Source organism: Polistes dominula, unplaced genomic scaffold (genome assembly GCF_049000335.1).
Source record: "Polistes dominula isolate Pdom_NZ unplaced genomic scaffold, Pdom_raw_medaka contig_26, whole genome shotgun sequence".
Taxonomy (NCBI): domain Eukaryota; kingdom Metazoa; phylum Arthropoda; class Insecta; order Hymenoptera; family Vespidae; genus Polistes; species Polistes dominula.
Window position 1 is genome coordinate 3,238,751 of NW_028300939.1, and position 19,375 is coordinate 3,258,125.

At 31.4% G+C, this 19,375-nt stretch overlaps 1 protein-coding gene across 1 annotated transcript in view; it reads left to right on the top strand.

Moving 5' to 3' along the window:
• The first annotated feature begins 5,053 nt into the window (after positions 1-5,053).
• Positions 5,054-19,375, top strand: part of LOC107071502 (U5 small nuclear ribonucleoprotein 200 kDa helicase-like) — a 74,343-nt gene continuing 60,021 nt past the window's right edge. The window contains exon 1 of the mRNA XM_015330543.2: positions 5,054-5,458. The gene's annotated coding sequence lies outside the window, so the exon portion shown is untranslated. The remainder of the gene's footprint in view (positions 5,459-19,375) is intronic.

A 19,375-nucleotide genomic window follows, 5' to 3' on the forward strand; every position in this document is an offset into this window, starting at 1 on the left:
AAACAATTAGCTAATTTATTTATAAAATAATTAATTAATTTAACCAAAAAAAATGGATACAGGTAAGTCCTGCGCCATCTGTTGACCATAGATTTCGGTGAATGTGCGGAACATTTAAACATAACCTAACTTTTATCTATACTTTTGACATTACGTTGCATTCGCACACAGTTAGCTTATTTATTTATAAAATAATTAATTTAACAAAGAAAAAAAGATACAGGTAAGTCCCGCGCCATCTGTTGGCCATAGATTTCGGTGAATGTGCGAAACATTTAAACATAACCTAACTTTTATCTATACTTTTGACACAACATTGCATTCGCATACAGTTAGCTTACTTATTTATAAAATAATTAATTTAACAAAGAAAAAAAGATACAGGTAAGTTCCGCACCATCTGTTGGCCATAGATTTTGATAAGTGTGCGAAACATTTAAACTTAACCTAACTTTTATCTATACTTTTTTTTCTTTTCTATTTAATCAAACTAACAGCAAAGTGTGGAGGGGCACAGTTAACACAACGTTGCATTCATATACAGTTAGCTTATTTATTTATAAAATAATTAATTAATTTAAAACAAAAATAGATACAGGTAAGTCCTGCGCCATCTGTTGGACATAGATTTCTGTGAGTGTACGAAACATTTAAACATAACCTAACTTTTATCTATACTTTTATTTTTTTTCTATTTAATCGAACTAACAGCAACGCATGGAGGGGTACAGCTAATTAAAATATACTATATATATATCATAAATGATATTTGTTTTTATATTAATTAACTATAGATAATGATTTCAATGTATTAATCATTAATATTAACACTTTAATGGCCGCTCACACAACATGTGTGTGATAGCCGGAACAACCGTTATTCACCGTTATTTATTTTGTAACCTTTTAAATATTTAAAATTATATAAAATTAAATTGTTATTGTTTTTTTGTATGTTAGTTTTTTCTTAAATTTAATAAAGATTTTTTAAAAATTAATTTTTCAAAAATATTACCTGTCCTTGGCAACGTTTGACTGCGTAGACGTGCGGCCATTAAAGTGTTAATCATCAATTGGACTAGCAGTTTGATCTATGATAAATATATCATACGATATATTTCGATCAATGATAAATATATGATACGATCCACCAGTAAATGGAGTTCCACCAGTATATAAGACACTGTTCCTGTTCGTTGTTCGTGGGGTGGGTCTTTGGAAGGGTGGTAAGGGCGTTCGAACTCTGGCGACGGTTGAAAGTCGCTCGCTCGGCTTCTCGCGTGGGACCTTCAGGTGGATGTGAAACTTTTTAACTCTCTACAACACTCTCCAAGGTGCTGGGGTGTGCACCTGCTATACACCTGTTGGCCGTTGCCGAGTTCGTGAACGAACCGATGCCGTTTCTTCGTTGTACACAACGACGAGAACGTCTTCTAGTCGTTTCCTCGACTTTTTCCTTCTCGCCTGCCAGACGGAAGATACGTTTATCTTTTTTCTTTCTCTAGCGATATAAAAAAAAGAAAGAAAGGAAAAAAAGAGAACAGAAAATTTCCGTTGTTCAAACTTTTCAACGTTTTCTTTTCTATATTACACGTGTAACGTCTTCAATGTCAGCAAAACCCATTCTTTCTATCTATGATGTATTCAAACAATTTTGTAATAAACAATAAAATATACTCAAACTATATTAATCACCTTGATTTTAATAATTCGTACGTTCAACATAACCTATATTTGCAAAATGCGAACAACTTTATACAGGATATTTTAGGATCGTTTAAAAAATTCTATTTATCTATAATGTATTCAAATAATTTGTAATAAATACTAAACTATACTAACAATTATTAATTACCTTGATTATAATTTTGTTGTTGTATTATTGGTAATTATGTATTTTTGTTAAATTTGTAATTTTTGGTAATTTTGTATTATTGGTAATTTGTATTATTTGTACAATTAATATTTTTTTTTGTATTTTTGTATTTTGTATTATTCGATCGTTCAACATAACCTATATTCGCAAAATGTGAATAACTGTATAAAAAATATTGTAGGATCCTTTAAGAGATACCTTTTATCTAAAACGTATTCAAACAATTTATAATAAATACTAAACTATACTAACAATTATTAATTACCTTGATTATAATTTTGTTGTTGTATTATTGGTAATTATGTATTTTTGGCAAATTTGTAATTTTTGGTAATTTTGTAATTTTTGGTAATTTGTATTATTTGTACAATTAATATTTTTTTTTGTATTTTTGTATTTTGTATTATTCGATCGTTCAACATAACCTATATTCGCAAAATGTGAATAACTGTATAAAAAATATTTTAGGATCCTTTAAGAGATACCTTTTATCTAAAACGTATTCAAACAATTTGTAATAAACACTAAACTATACTAAAATATATTAATACAAGTTCAGTTATTATTCGATCGTTCAACATAACCTATATTCGCAAAATGTGAATAACTGTATAAAAAATATTTTAGGATCCTTTAAGAGATTCCTTTTATCTATAATGTATTCAAAAAAATTTGTAATAAACACTGAACTGGGTTGTTCTGAAAATAATTTTGTTTTTCTTTTATGAAAATGAAGACAATTTTCGTTTCCTAACCTAAAACCTAAGACTTTTAAATGGACATAAACAGTTAAACTTGATTAATTTAACCTCTGATCAATCTCATGTGTTGTTATTTACTGATTTACATTGACTAATGCATTTATTGTATAAAACAAAACTGAAATTACTTTCTGAACAACCCAATATATTAAAATATATTAAACCCCTTGATTTTAATATTTTATTTTGTATTATTTCCTGTAAAAATATAACGAGTTCATTTATTATTCGATCGTTCAACATAACCTATATTCGCAAAATGAGAACAACTTTATACAGGATATTTTAGGATCATTTAACAGAATATGTCCTGGATCAGGACTATGCCGATCTCGCACGCGCGTTTCCATCAAAGGTAAAAGTCGGTTGAGGGCCAATTACCGTATAGAAGAGGCCACCAGGTATTTTCGTAGTGGAGGAGGAGTTGTCGATCGAATGAGAGAGAGAGAGAGAAAGAGAAAGAGAGAGAGAGAGAGAGAGAGAGAGAGTGAACAATCCAAGGAGGCTATTCAAAGAGTAAAGAAGATGAGGAGGAGGGTCTGATACACTTTTAATACGGGACCAAAGGAGCCCCCTGCACAGCAGGTGCACCGCAGGTGATTCTCTTCGTCTTTTTCTCCCGCCATGCAGGTTTTCTCTCACAAGTTATCTCTCTTTCTCTCTCTATCTCTCTCTTTTTCTCTCTTTCTCTAGAAAGAAGATTGTACACGTTACCTACACTCTACGTACATAATGCGATCACCTACAGTCAATGGTTAGACATGATTTCTTCTTCTTTCCCAACTTACTCGTCTGACGAAAAATCCTTAAGGAGCACACTAGTGTGAAATTTGGAAAAAATCGAATGTTTTTTTTTTGTATACTTCGATAGTCTATACCTTTAAAAATAATATACTCAAATTTCAAGTGCATCTTTCAAATAGTTTTTGAGTTACATAGTCATCTAATATTTCTTCATTTATAACGATCAAATCAGCAACTTAAACTTTAAACGCGTTTTTCTCGAAACTATTAGGTGGACCGGAAAGTAATGTTACTTTTTAACCTCAAAATTCGAACGAATAAATTTTTCCAACAAGTTTTAATAATTCAATTATTTATATTAAATTAATTAATCACGTTATCAACAATCTTTTTCTATCTGATATGCAAATTTTTAATATCGTAACGATAAAATTCATCAATCGGTTTTTTGATTGAAATATTAATATGAAAATTTGACGTGCGTAGTAACGACATTACTTTTCGGTTCTCCTAATGCATTTTCCAAATTTGCTGCAGTTAGAACTCGAAGACAAATCATCCGATCGATTTGATTCTTGTTGAAGCTTCTTTTATATATATTTGTGCATACCATGAACCTCCAGTTTTCCGATCGAATAAAAAATGTAATTTTGGCAGGGCCCAAAAATCATCAAATTTTCGCGCGAAATTTGAAACCTTTTTTTATAAAACTCCACCATTTTGTTAAATTTCAATTGTTCTTTTGGACCGAGGTTCATGGTGCGGAAAATTCCTTCTAGTTTAATAAACTTTTTGGTTTTTTGGATTTCATGAACTGTGAAGGTCGCCATAACTGCAGCAATGGGGGGACTTGGAAGATTACGAATAAGTCGCTTAATTTTCAATTTTTTAATCTAAAAATTTGGTCATATATTCATTAAGTATTCATGAATATCTCCTTAAAAATTAAAACATTTCATGCAGTAGTTTACTTTGAAAAAAATTCTGAAAAATCATCTTTTTTTCAAACCGTTAGACTAGTGATTTTCGTTACGAGGTCAGATTTTCATGAAAAAAAGATGTGCTAGATCTTTTTGAATTTTTACTGGACATGCACACCCCTCATGTGGGGAGTCGAACGATAAAAATAAGCAGAAAAAATTATCCTTTGGTCATATGCTTTGATTCTTCGTAAATCTTAAAGATTTGACCGGACGTTCAGCCCAATAAATAGAAACTGACGGGTCCAAGGATGGAACGTTCATCTTCCTTCTTATTCCCCAATCATTTAAAAAAAATCGATATTCTTCCTTCTGATTTTCTGAGAGAATGAAAAACAACAGCAGACGTAACCTTTTATCGACTTTATTAGAATTGGAAACATAACCTATTCGCATTATGTTAGAATCTTCTTCGTTAGTTCATTAACACGTTGAGCGCCACGTCAGCCATCGGTGGCTGACACTAGACTTTCCGTTTAGGTCGCGTCAGTCATCGATGGCTGACACTAGACTTTCCATGTAGTCCACGTCAGTCATCTATGGCTGACACTAGACTTTCGGTTTAGGTCACGTCAGTCATTTATGGCTGACACAAGACTTTCCCTCTAGGCCACGTCAGTCATTCGTGGCTGACATTAGGCTTTCCCTCTAGGCCACGTCAATCATCGATGACTGACAACGTATAACATGGATACATCTAAGTGGCGCGCGTGGCCTGACGGGGACTTCCTTGAAAATTAGCATGGCCTGACAAGGACTTCCTTAAAAATGAACGTGACGTTCAACGTGTTAAATTAGAGATTAATTAAAAATCATTCAAGATTTATATTTATATCTTCTCTATTATATAGGTAATAACTATAACATTTGACTTATTTTAACTAATAAGTGATAAATATAAATAGTAGTAATCGTTAATGAAATAACAATACAACGAATATTTTCTCACTTTTTCCTCTCGAAGTCTTCTCTCTTGTTCTTTCAATCTGTTTGCTTCGGCTTTCTCAGCAGCTCGTAATTCTCGGAATCTTCTTTGTTGTTCTCGTAAAGCTGCCACTTCTTCTTCCTCTAAGACCTCGATCAAAGCTTGCTCAATAGTCTTACCAACGATTACTTCGACAATTGGCTGTACTTCAAGATCGAAATCGAATAGCTGTAAAACAATTATTCTATCAAAAATCCTCGATCGTAGATAATATATACCAGTGATTTTCAAAGTGGGTGCTGCAGCGATTCAGGAATGCGGTAGAAACATTAACCCTGTAACACGTTGAACGCCACGTCAGCCATCGGTGACTGACACTAGACTTTCCGTTTAGGCCACGTCCGTCACGGGTGACTGACACGTTCAACTATTTTTTCAATACAAAGAAACGCCTGTGGTCTGACAGGAATTTCCCTAAGAATTCGCATGGAGCTCAACGTGTTAAAAGGTTTTGAACACATTCAAACTTGAATGAATCTATGAGCTAAACATTTCTTTTGTAAGTTCACACACAATTTGTTAGATCTATTTCTTGAATTAAACATTAACATTAAACAATATATATATATATATATATAAATATGTTATGCCGGAGCCGTTGAATTTTGTTGCAAACGACATATGCGATGAAATATCTGTTATCTAAATTACAGAACGAAATGTCGCGTGCGTGTGTCAGTTAAAAATTGTCTTAAAGAATCGATCGTTCTCTATATTTCCTTCTTTCTTCTTTACGTGTATAGAGCTCGGTGTTTTCACCTGCTGCTTATTTGCTTCTCTGTTATGCAAAAGAACAAAAAGAAATAACGTGGTTATTTTATTACAATGTTCAAAATGAAAGACGACAATAACATTCGTCGAATCAATTACAAAATATGAATTACAAATTAACATTTCCATTTGATAGTAAATTATTGTTAATAAATCATATCACCCATAAAAAAAAAATAAAAAAATAAACAAGGATAGAACGAATTGAATGAAGATAATAGCACTTTGTTAAGGATGAATTATTAAATACGAGTCACACCCTTGTATCCTTTTATCTAATGCAATTACACGATCCATAAAAAAAAAAAATATAAAAAAAATAAAAATAAAAAGAGAAGAGGTCGGGTAGAGTAAGATAACTTTTGCAGAAGGAAGTATAATGACGATGGGAGTCTGGCAAGCTGTGCGTTTGGTGCCGGTGCATGCTACATGGTGTAGCACGGCCAGCAGCATCGGGAGACCCCCATAAAAGATCGTTGCAGCTGGATTTTTTGGAAAAATTCTTGGACGCCTGGGCGTATGCGTATGCGTGTGCGGGGGCATGTGGTTGCAAACGCTAAAAGAAAGAAGAAGAAGAAGATACTGAACGACAACGACAACGACAACGACAACGAAAACGATGAAGAAGAAGAAGAAGAAGAAGGAAAAGGATGAGAAGGATGAGAAGAAGAAGGAGGAGGAGGAGGAGGAGGAGGACAGTGGTGGGTAGCAAGGTGCTGTCAAGGTGGCGGTTAGGGCAGCTGATCTTCGAATAGCAGCAGGTGAATGAGGAGAAGAAGGTAGAAGGTGGAAAAGAGAGAGACAGGATGAGTAGACGTTGCTCGTGCTAGTGGTTCTGCTCGTACTGATGTTGATAGTGATGGTGATGATGATGATGGTGGTGGTGGTGGTGGTGGTGTCTCCTTCTGAAGGAGGTAGAAATCCACGTGTGCATAAAAGGTGTTCGTTATTGTTACCAGGCGCACGACTAGATAGTGGTGGTGGTAGTGGCTTCGTCGTTTTGGATTTATTTATCCTCTTTTCTTCCTACTATTTCGAAAAAACAGACAACGTACCATACGTTTGTTGTCTACAATTTTCAAATCTTCCTAAAACCTTCCAATTTATCTCCTATCTTTCATTTAATATTATTGTATCTGTTATTATGACGATTATCAGACAATATTTATCAAATTACAGGGAACACTCTGAAGTAATCAAACGAAACCTGTGAGAAAATCATTCAAGTATAAACTAATTGATTAACAAAAAATTGAATTGTATTAACCTAAGTTTCATCCCTTTTTTTTTTTGTTTCTTTTTTCCCAACGGTGAAGAAGAAGAAGAAGAAGAAAAAGAAGAAGGAGAATAGGAATAAGAAAAATATTTAAGGGGGCGTAGGAAGAAACACCGTACGTAACTTCCTCGCAAACTCTCGTTCCCATGTCCTCTCTTTATGGGTCTTTCCGTTGTCGCCGCTTCCCATGGACTTCCTAAACATTGACTTCCTTAAAGGAGCCCTGAGGAGTTGAGCAGATGGCCTATTAATTCGGTGGCCATGAACGAACCGCCAACTTACAACCACCAACGCACGAACCCTACCAACAAGACTAACAGAAGAAAAGCACCCTTCTTCTTCTTCTTCTTATTCTTATTCTCCTTCTTCTTCTTACTTTCTTCGACTAACTTAACCGATGAACACGCACTTGTCACGCACTTGTCACGCTGCCTGACGACCGTTAAATTCGTCAGATTCTTCCTCTCTCTTTCTAACTCATTCAACGCGGAAGCTAAAACGTGGGGGTTAAATGTGTACGAGAGTAACCGTATATTTATTACAACTATACATGTGTGTAAATACATTCAATTGCATTCTATCGAATCATCAAATGCATCAATTGCATTCTATCAAAAGTTCCAAAGTTTGAAACTTTCTATCCACCTGTAATATTCAAGGATCTAGAAAGATGACATTACGGTTTATTACAGCAACATTAACACTAATCCCTTGAACAAAAACAAAGGACATGAGTTATTAGGTGTATATTGAAATTAATTATGTTTTTATATACCTGTTAAAACATAAAATGTTAATTGTAATTCAAGTAATATCAATCTTCATGAAAAGAGCTTGGTTACATTCTTGAAAATGGTGGGGAGGGATTACATAGACGCCCTTGGTATATCTCCCCCTTTATTCAGAATCAACTAACTTGAATAGAAAGGATACTGAGAGGAGTGGGTTGCTCTCATTTCGGTTACGTACCATGAACATACACATACATATGTGTTGCGTGCTTTCACGCTTCAAGGAGGAAGCGATAAAACGTTTCCTTTTTGATATGATTGAATTTTGATTTCAACCAATCGTTGCACCATCAGTATATATATATAATATTATTTATAATATAAAGTAAATTAATAAAAATGCATTTTTAACACGTTGAGTGACACGTCAGTCATAAGTGACTGACACAGAACTTCATCTTCAGGCTGTGTCAGGCACATATGCCTGACGTTCAACTTTACAGCGCATGGTCTGACCAAGATTTCCGTAAGAATTTGCGTGGCATTCAACGTGTTAACACGTTCGTGACTGGCATATGTTTTCATATTTTAATGATGAGTATCGGCATAATTAATGAATTATTTAATTAATTTATATATTAAAGATTATATTTACATATAAATTTATATTTAGTTATTGTAATGTAATATTGAAATAATTATTATATTTTATTATTTAAAAATAAATTTATTATATATATTATATTTTAATTATAATAATATTAAATATATATTTATTACATATTATAATTATTGAAATATTATATTGCAATAATTAAATATAAATTTATATATAAATATAATTTTTAATTTATTTATAATTATAATATATAAATATAAATATTAAATTAATTTGCGTTGCTGTGGCTTTTTTGACGTGAAAACTTTTTTAGAATCAGATTGATACGTTCATTTAATATAATTTTAAACTGTTCAATGAAGTCTAATTATTATTCACTTAAAATTTTTTTAATAAAAGTTGAAAAAGTTGAAACAAAAATTTAATTTATCGTAATGCTATTGGATGTACAATATTTTTGGTTGATCCTTCAGGAGTATACACAAACAAATTCGATGATTTTCCAACCCTGAAACACGCAACATATAATTGGCCGTGAGAAAAGCACGGATTTTTTAAATCTTGACAACAGTGTCAATTTAGTAACTTCTTCAAACACTAATTAGATCATAATGTAATATTTCAATTAGGACACGATTTTTTGTAACACAATAATAACACGAAGGAAACGATAAGAGAAATATATCGAATATATCGAAAAGTATAATATCAACAAAAAGTATCGACTAACTTCAACCTATAAACTTTTAAAATCGGTCCAGCCGTCTCTAGGAGGAGTTCATGACATATAAAGAATTGAATTTTTTACAAACGTGTAAATTTAATAAAAAATTATATAAAATACTCACTTCAATTCCACACTAAATTTGCAAAATGTATAATTTTTTATGCACACTTCAAAACTCTTCAAACATTAATTAGATCTTAATGTAATATTTTAATTAGTACGCGATTTACAAACTGGAATCGAATAACTTCGATTATCGACTGGAATATTTTCTATAACTCGAATATCGACTAACTTCAACCTATAAACTTTACGATTTACAAACTGGAATCGAATAACTTTGATTATCGACTCGAATATTCTCTATAACTCGAATATCGACTAACCTCAACCTATAAACTTTTCACATAACTATTTATAAATAAAAAAATAAATTAAATAGACAACTTAAATTGGACCGAATTGTAACGCAAAACAATTATCGAATCCACCTGAATACACACACAAAATTTTATTAAAATCGGTCCAGCCGTTTAGGAGGAGATCAATTACAGAAACGTGCACAGAAGAAATATATATATAGATATATATAAAGAAATCCGTAATTACTTAGTTGCCAACTTAATATTTCAAAACACACAATTCTTTTTGTTATTATACAGTCAAAAGAAGACATTAGATAACTGTTAAATTTTAAATTGTAAATAAATAAATAATTATTAACTACAAAAATAATTATAATTACGTCATACTCAATATAATTTATACATAAATAATTTGGATACAATCATTTAATAAAATTTTGATGTAAAAATATAAACTCTCTCTGTTACGAATTGATACAAATATTATCGTACGATCGTTGAAACGAGCATGAGTATTCACCTGTTGCCTTCCCCCACGATCTCTCTCACCCTTCTTCGGGTTTACGATAGAAAGAGGATACGTTTCTTCGTAGTCCTGTGCTTCGAGCAGTGGACGATGAAGAAAAAAGATATACCGTGCGCGCGCGTGCACTTGAAAGAGAGAGAGGGAGAAAGAGAAATTGTTCTATGGTGGGAGAAGGGAAAGGAAGAAGAAGGGAGTTTGAAGCAGTTGAAAGAAGAGGGGCAGAGAAGAAAGAAAAAATAAAGAAAGAGGGGAGTTGGATCCAAGGCAAAAAGGAAGAAAAAAAAGATAAGTGAGCCGCCCCCAGCAGAGCACGCAGCATCCGTAGTGCTCGTCCTGTCCCACGCCGGAATATAGTCAACTCTATACAAGTTCCTAACCGTATTATTTCAGATTATCTTCAAAATCTTCTAGGTTATATTTTATTTGATATATATATATATATATATATATATATATATATATATATATATATATATATATATATACGTATCACTGTTATTATTTATTTAAATAATTCTTTATCATTCTAATTCTAAAAGTTGAATAGCACACCGTTTACATCTTTATATATAAAAATGTAGATTTGGTTTGTTTCTAACCTTTAATCTCCAAAAATACTTTATCGATTGTTTTGAATTTTGGACACAACGTTGCATTCACATACAGCTAAGTTTTGATTACATTAAATTATTTATAAAATAATTAATTAATTTAAAAAAAAAAAAAAGAACAAAGATATACAAGTAAGTCCAGCGCCATTTGTTGGTCATAGATTTCGATGAGTGCGCGAAAGATTTCAACATAACCTAAGTTTTATCTATACAACAACATCATATTCTGTTCATATGAGCCACAGTAACGCGTAGCAGTGCATATCTAATATATATATGTATATTTATACGAATGTAGGTGTGCGCGGAAGGAGCGCTGACGCATTCGAGGGTGCACGTATCGCAATGAAACGCATTCAAAGCAGGGGGCCTTTACCAACAACAGGCCTGCCTACGTTTTCTCAAGTATATTAGGATTAGGACTTTCTTTCTCTCATTTCTTGGATTTTTTTTTTGTGGTTCTTTTTACTTTTTCTTTCCTTTCTAACACGCCTATGTTCTTCTATAATAACACATTCATATATACATGCGCATACATAAAGAAGAGACACGCATACATCCCAACATATGTTCCTGATTTACTACTTTTCTCTTTCTTTCACATATACAGAATGAAAGTGCATTCGAATGCAGGAAGACGACGATGTACCTTTTGCGATCGTGTAGGTTGCCCTGTGGGAGTCTCCGAGGTTGGCTGGCTTTTTTATAAACTTCCTTCAAGGCGAGGGCCGAATGCGTGAGCGAGCTTCCCTATCCTTTCGCATAGAAATACAATAAATGAAAAAGATTCAAATGTGACAAAAATAATAATCATAAAACGATGTAGTTTTTTGTTCCTATATATTTATGAACAATAATATTACTCATTTATTATTAAAACATGTATTTCATGAATTAGAATATCTTTTCTAATTTTTCATCTTTTCTAGTGCACACATTTACGCACTGAATGGATCAAAGCAAGTTCATCGGTAGCCTACTCACGCACGAGCACCTTCCGATCCAAAGTTACGTTCACGTAGGAGTGGGGGTAAGGGTAGAGGGTGTCACGTGGTGTTTCGTCCGGGTTAAGTTAGGTTAGGGGTCCCCACTCTTTCCTCGGAGCGACCGCCTCCAGAGGCCCCGGGGGCCCCACGATCGCAAACGCTGCTGCTGCTGTTGCTGCTGTTGCTGCTGCTCCTGCTCCTGCTGCTCTTCTCGACCCTGAGAGAAACAGAGACAGAGAAGGAGAGAGAAAGAAAGAAAAGAAGAAGAAGAAGAAGAAGAAAAAAAAAGAAAAACGAACCAAAAACCCACACCCGAGGCAGGGACTCGACTCGCTAGGGTCCTCTTCGGGTTCTCAGTTCGAACTGAGCTTCCTTGGATACCGGTACTTTCCTTTCGATTATATCGACGACGTTTCATCAACCTGTGTACCTTTTATTTACTTGCTCTTTTTTTTGGGGGTTTTGTTTTTTTTTTCTTTTGTCTTTTAATTTAGCTTTTGTTTCTATTTATTTATTTTTTTTTTTTTTTTTATATAAAGATTTTTTATTTATATGTGCTGATTATTTATTGTCATTTGTTTTGTTCACGTTTTGACGAACAATATCTCGGTTTGGTTGAAAAAAACAAAAATTATATACATATATATATATATGTAATGAAGTTTCATTGAATGGGGGGTGGGGGAAGGCATCAAAGAGCGACCACGTGCTTCGCTATACGGTGAATACCACTACCCGGAGATCATCGTGATTGGTACAAGTTCTCAGTAACGCGATGTTGTAATCGTTTCGCGTAGTCTCAATCGTTTGACTTGAGAAAATAAAAATCAAAATAAATACATAAAAGAAGAAGGAAGAGTTTCGTTGACTTTTTATTATTTTGTTTTGGTGAAGGTGATAAAAAAATAATAGAACGGATTCTGGTTGGAGACAAAAAATATAAATCAAGAAGAATATTTCAATAATCCCCCCCCCCATGGTTGTGCATATTGGTAAGTAATACTTTAATCGTTGTAATATTAATTTTTAATTTTTATTTGTTACGTTAATAAACATCGACGATATATATAAGAAAAAAAAAACAAACAAATAAATTCAAGAAACCTTTCTTTTAATCTAATTTCGTTTTTATCTAATGTGCTTATCTCATCTCATCTTATATCGCGAAGTATATATCTATCTCTCTTTACGAAATTTTGATATCTTGCCGTGTGTTAGTTTATCCGTATTGTGTGTGTGTTTATGATTTTCAAAATGACCAAATATAATACGAAACGTGATATTTGTTATAATCACAAATCATTTTTGTTTAAACATTTGACACACGTGAGAGTGACTTCTCACGTCTCACTTCAGATCAGACTTCTCTTGTCTCAGAAACTGTCTCTTGATGATGATTATCATTTGTTTTTATTTTCTTTTTCTTTTTCTTTTTTGTATCCTTGATCCGTAAAGCAGAAAACGTTAATGGGGTTTATCGCGATCGAGAAATAATTCGACCGAACCTATCGATCTTTTCGGGTCTAAGGTTTTTTTTTGTTTTTTTGTTTTTTGTTTTTTTTTTTAACATCTATCAAGATCAGAATTTGATTTCTTTTGTGTTCAATCTAAAATCATGTTTTTGTGAGAAAGGTTTCTTAGAAGTTAATAGTCGTCCTTGTTTAACAATAAACGTATTGAGACTTAATATATACCTATTTGTATCGTAACCGGTCAAATGACCTGTTGTAATAAATAAAGGCTAGGTTACATATACATGTGTTTTCAAATTTAACAAATAAAAATATCAACAAATGATGTTAAATTAATTTTATGCGAATTTTCTAATAAAACGTTTACAATCGGTCATTTGATTGGTCATGGTACGTTTAGTGTTAATACGTTACTGCTTTATATTTACCAAAGACGTGCAATTTTGTAACATTTGTAACTATATATACATATATGTATATATAATAGAAAAAAAAAGAAGAATTTATGAAATTTTAATTTAAAAGTATTCTTGATCCTTTGGGTGGGAATGGGTTTAGATAGGAAATCTAAAGAAGGGAATGCCCTTGCCTTAATTAACGAAGATCGACAGCGACCCCCCTTTGAGATAAGCACGAGGAAAGAGAACGGTCAAAAGTGACGGTGATAAAGTTTCAGTTGAGAATCGCGTTTAAGTGGAACCATACTTTTTTTCCCCCCTTTCTTTTTTTTATTTTTTTTTTTTATTTTCGATTCGTTAAGTAGCTAAAAATTAATTAGTTCAATTTTTCTGCATCAAGATTGAAATACTTTACGAATAGATTTACAAATTTTACAGGTTATTTAGGTTAGTGTAAAGAATTTTGAAATCAATTTTTTTCTTTGTATTATTAAAATATAAACGAAAAATTATTAAAGATTTTTGTTCAAATTTACAATTTTCTATTAGAATTTATAAATATTGTAGTATATAGCGCTAGGACTACTACACTAGTCATTTTGACTGGTTGGTCTTTGATTTGATTTGGTTTCAAGAATATTTTGATACGAAATATTCTTAGAGTTTTTAAGTTTTCAGAACATGGAGTTCATTTTGCAAAATAATAATAAATCAATGTATATAATAATATTCAATTTTTACATCTTTTTCAAAGACCAATCATTTTGAATTGGTTTTGGTAGAGATAGCTACGTCTCAACAGTCAGTAGTTCTAGTGATATATACATATATATATATACACTAGATGTAGAAAGTATTCGTACACCGATGAATTTTCGTAAATGAAATGAATAGGAAGGATTGGAATTCGCAAATAATACAATTAAAAGATCAATAGAGTACTGGAATCGAGTTATTTTTACAGTCAAAAGTAAATTTCATATTTTCAAATCTGATAGACACTGCACTGTATAAAAGAAAAAAAATGAACAGCCGAAACCAGAAAACTTGCAACCCACAGTGAAACACTGTGGAGGTTCTGTACTTGTTTGGGACTGCATGAGTGCAGCTGGTTTTGGTATGACCATGATACCCTTCATTTCGCAACAAAATTACCTACAGTACTAGCGGATGTATCAATAGTTCAATTATTTTTTAGATGTTCGACTATTTTGATAGCATTTATCTTTGGATTCTGTTTTATCATACTTGTGATAACTCGTCCAGTGCACTGATTCATTTTCTGTGAACGTCAATTTCTTGAGTTATTTTACAGTTTCTTTCTTAATCCATACCTATCAATGATACTTTATACAGTAGATCGAGGTCTGTTTAGAATTCGCGATATTTCTAATAAACTTTTACATTGATTATGTAAATTAATAATCATTTTTCTTTCTTCTATCGTTGTTTCCACACATTTTCGTCCCATTTTCCAACAATAATTTTCGATCTTAAAAAATTTTCAGCTCAACTGATGTCGATTACGCTCACAAACATACTGACGAAGTCAATTATAACTGGAAAGCAATCACGTGATGTGTTTACATTATGATTTATTAGGAGGACCGAAAAGTAATGTCGTTACTACGCATGTCAAATTATTTCTAATATTTTAAATCAAAAAACCGATTGATGGTTTATATCGTTACGATATTAAAAATTTGCATACCAGATAGAAAAAGATTGTTGATAACGTGATTAATTAATTTAGTTAATTAATTTAATTATTGATTAATAATAAGAAGTTGTTTGAAAAATATTTGTTTGAATTTTGAGGTTAAAAAGTGACATTACTTTCCGATTCATCTAATATATACGAACTCTCTTGTAAATATTTCGAAATAAGAACTGTACGAATAGTTATTGCACGTATATTTCTGCCAATTTGTTCGTATTCCTTGACAATTTTATAATTTATTCCAAAAAAAAATAATTTTTTGTTTCATTAGATGTATTGTAGATACTTTCAAGAATATGTATAAATTTATCATTTATAAAAACTACAATTTCACAACATTTTATTTCAAATTGATCGTAGTACGAATACTTTCTACACCCACTGTATATATATGTAAATATGGCAATAACAGTATTTACAATTATTTCAACTATGAATTGACTGTACATTTTTCTTAATTACATCTACACCTTGAACATTCTGTTTCTTAGATTTAGCGAACAATCAATGGTCCCGTAGTTTATAAAATATAGAAATAGGTATTTATATAAAAAGTGTTTTATCAGAAAATTTTTTCTATCTAACGAATTTTATAATCAATTATACATAAATATTATAATAATAATAATAATAATAAAAAAAACGTTGTGTGTCGATTTGTCGTTATATTTTAAAATCAAAATGGGGAAACGTAACAACTCGGACAATCTATCTAACATTTCTTCCCTACATTCGCGTCAAACTAGAGGGTGAGAAACTTTCGGTGACACCATCCGGGATTCGTTTCAGTGACAACTAAAGAAAATATGGATGAAGAAAAGAATAGAGAGAGAGAGAGAGATAAATATAGAAAAAAAAATAGAGAAAGGGAGAGAGTAGGGGGGTACTTGTAAGACCCCTTAGGTATACACCTATACAAGTATAGATATTTTCTATGAAGTATTTTCCAAGTTCACGAAGGAGGGGTGAAGCAACGTATATCGAGAATAATACCCTAATGGTCCCAAGATGGGATTATCTCAGGTCAGGTACCCTCAGAAAAGGAAGGAAAGCTCACCGAATCGAGTTGTAGTAGTAGTAGTAGTAATAGTAGTAATAGTAGTAGTGGTGGTAGTCCTTACAATATTCCATGGCGTCCCACGATCCAAGATCTAATAACAATGTGACCCGCAGCCTCTATCGAATAGGATTGCGCAAAAATCTATGGTTCTATTCTTAGAATATGTGGGAGGTTCCTTTTTTCCTTCTTTACTGAGCTTAACAATTTCTTTTTGCTTTTCACGTCGTAAAAAAAAAAATAAAGTGAGACCAACCCTATGTACATCACGAGAACATTTCCTGTTTTTTTTTTTTTAAATATTACATGTAATATTTAAAAAAAATATATTATATGTAATAATGTATATAATGTATATAATGTACATAATGTGTGTATATATATATATATATATATTAGGTTATTAACAATAAAATGTCTGATTACTCGGATTATTTTCACCTCAAAATCAGACATTTCATATTTAATGATATAATATACATATATATATATATATATATATATATATAATTATTATATGAAGGTTCTTAAAGAATGATAATAATCAAATCTGTTTCCCTGTATATATAAATAGAGGTTAGGTTTTATTAACTATTTACAACCGTGAAATTTAATAATTTAATGGCTGCACGTGTACGCAGTCAAACGTTTGGTTAGGGGCCGGGTAATATTTTTCAAGAATTAATTTAAACAAAACTTTATTGTCATTTACGAAAAAATTAATATAAAACAAAAAACAACAATTTAATAACAAATTTAATTTCATATATATATATAAAATTATAAATAAAATAACGGTCAACGTTCTGGCTATCACAAACATGTGTGAGCGGCCATTATATTGTTATTAATACAATTTACCTGTAAATAGCATTTGTAAATGTATTTACAATAATCCAATTAATCTTACAAATTAATAATTTTATTTTTCTTAGTATTTTATTATTTATCTCTTTATCTATCTATCTTTTTAGTTATCTATAACTGATTGATCGATTTTTATCGATCTCTCTATGCCTCTTCTTAGAAGCTTGCGGTGAATTCGAATCGAGATATTGAAATGTTTGCGTTCAAAAGAATTTAAGATTGAAATTTGCTTTAAATTGAAAAAAAAAAAAAAAACAATACTCAATTTATTTTACATATTTTTAAAAACACTTCAGAAACATAATTTGTACGATTGAAAACATTGTTTAACTACATAACTTACAAAATTACAAACATAACCTACAAAACAATTTACTACTCATCTATATTTTGTGTGTATGAAAGGGATTTGAAAAAATCATGATGTTCCGATGATATATATCGTAATAAATCAATTATGTCCTTGAATTTTGCTGTTGTAATTTGTCTGATATTTTATACAGTAGTGTCAATACAGTATTTTCGAACATTTTGGGTCTAACCCAACGTGGTAATGAATTCAAGATTATCAAATTTTCATTCTCATTCATTGATGTCTTATAGAAAATTTGATATGGTTTATTTCTGAAAAAAACGTATTCAAACATATTTTGAAACATTTTATTAATTCTTCATCAGAATTTTTGACCCTTTTCAAAATTGCGTCTTCTAATAATTTGGTTACTGCAAAATCTTTTTATCTCATTTTATTAACAATAAAGTATTGTCATATTTAATCGGAATACATGCAAAATCAAATGTTTTATTGATACATAACATAAAGTTATACAGTAACCAAGTGCAACCCGAAAATAATAAATGACGAATGAAGATAAGCAACTTTCAAAATAAACATTTCATCATTCTGTTGATCAACAAATTTTCGTGTTACAATATCTTCATGATTTTAAATGTATTTGTAACAAATTGCTTTAGAATAAAAAGATCATGTAAAAATGTAACTATTACAGTAGCTAACTCGATATTTTTGGAAAATGGAGATGAGCCAGTTTCAAAATAGGTGGCCCATATACATATTGGGTTGAAAACTAAGTCATTGTGGATTTTGTTATACACCTAATTCAGTTTTTTGATAGCAAAGATCAGAAATTTGGTGAACATGGTATTTGACCAATGGTAAAAGGTCATTAACAAAAATGGACAGTACCCAATTGAACAAACTTATATTTTTAAGCCAAAATTTGGAATTTTCATTCTTATTTCAAATCCGCAATGCACTTAGTTGCCAACTCAATATTTATTTGAGTTAAAAATGATTTTTTGCAGAACCTAAACCATAATTCCTAGTTTGCTATTGGATACAGAAATTTTATGAACGTGGTTTTTGACCAATGGTAAAAGGTCATCAACAAACATGGACAGTACCCAATTGAACAAACTTATTTTTTGAATTCTAATTCTTATTTCAAATCCGCAATGCAGTTAGTTGCCAACCCAATATTTATTTGAGTTAAAAATGATTTTTGGCAGAACCTAAACCATAGTTCCTAGTTTGCTATTGGATACAGAAATTTTATGAACGTGGTATTTGATCGATGATAAAAGGTCATCAACAAAAATGGACATTACCCAATTGAACAAATTTATATTTTTAAGCCAAAATTTAGAATTTTCATTCTTATTTCAAATCCGCAATGCACTTAGTTGCAAACCCAATATTTATTTGAGTTAAAAATGATTTTTGGCAGAACCTAAACCATAGTTCCTAGTTTTCTATTGGATACAGAAATTTTATGAACGTGGTATTTGATCGATGATAAAAGGTCATCAACAAAAATGGACAGTACCCAATTGAACAAATTTATATTTTTAAGCCAAAATTTAGAATTTTCATTCTTATTTC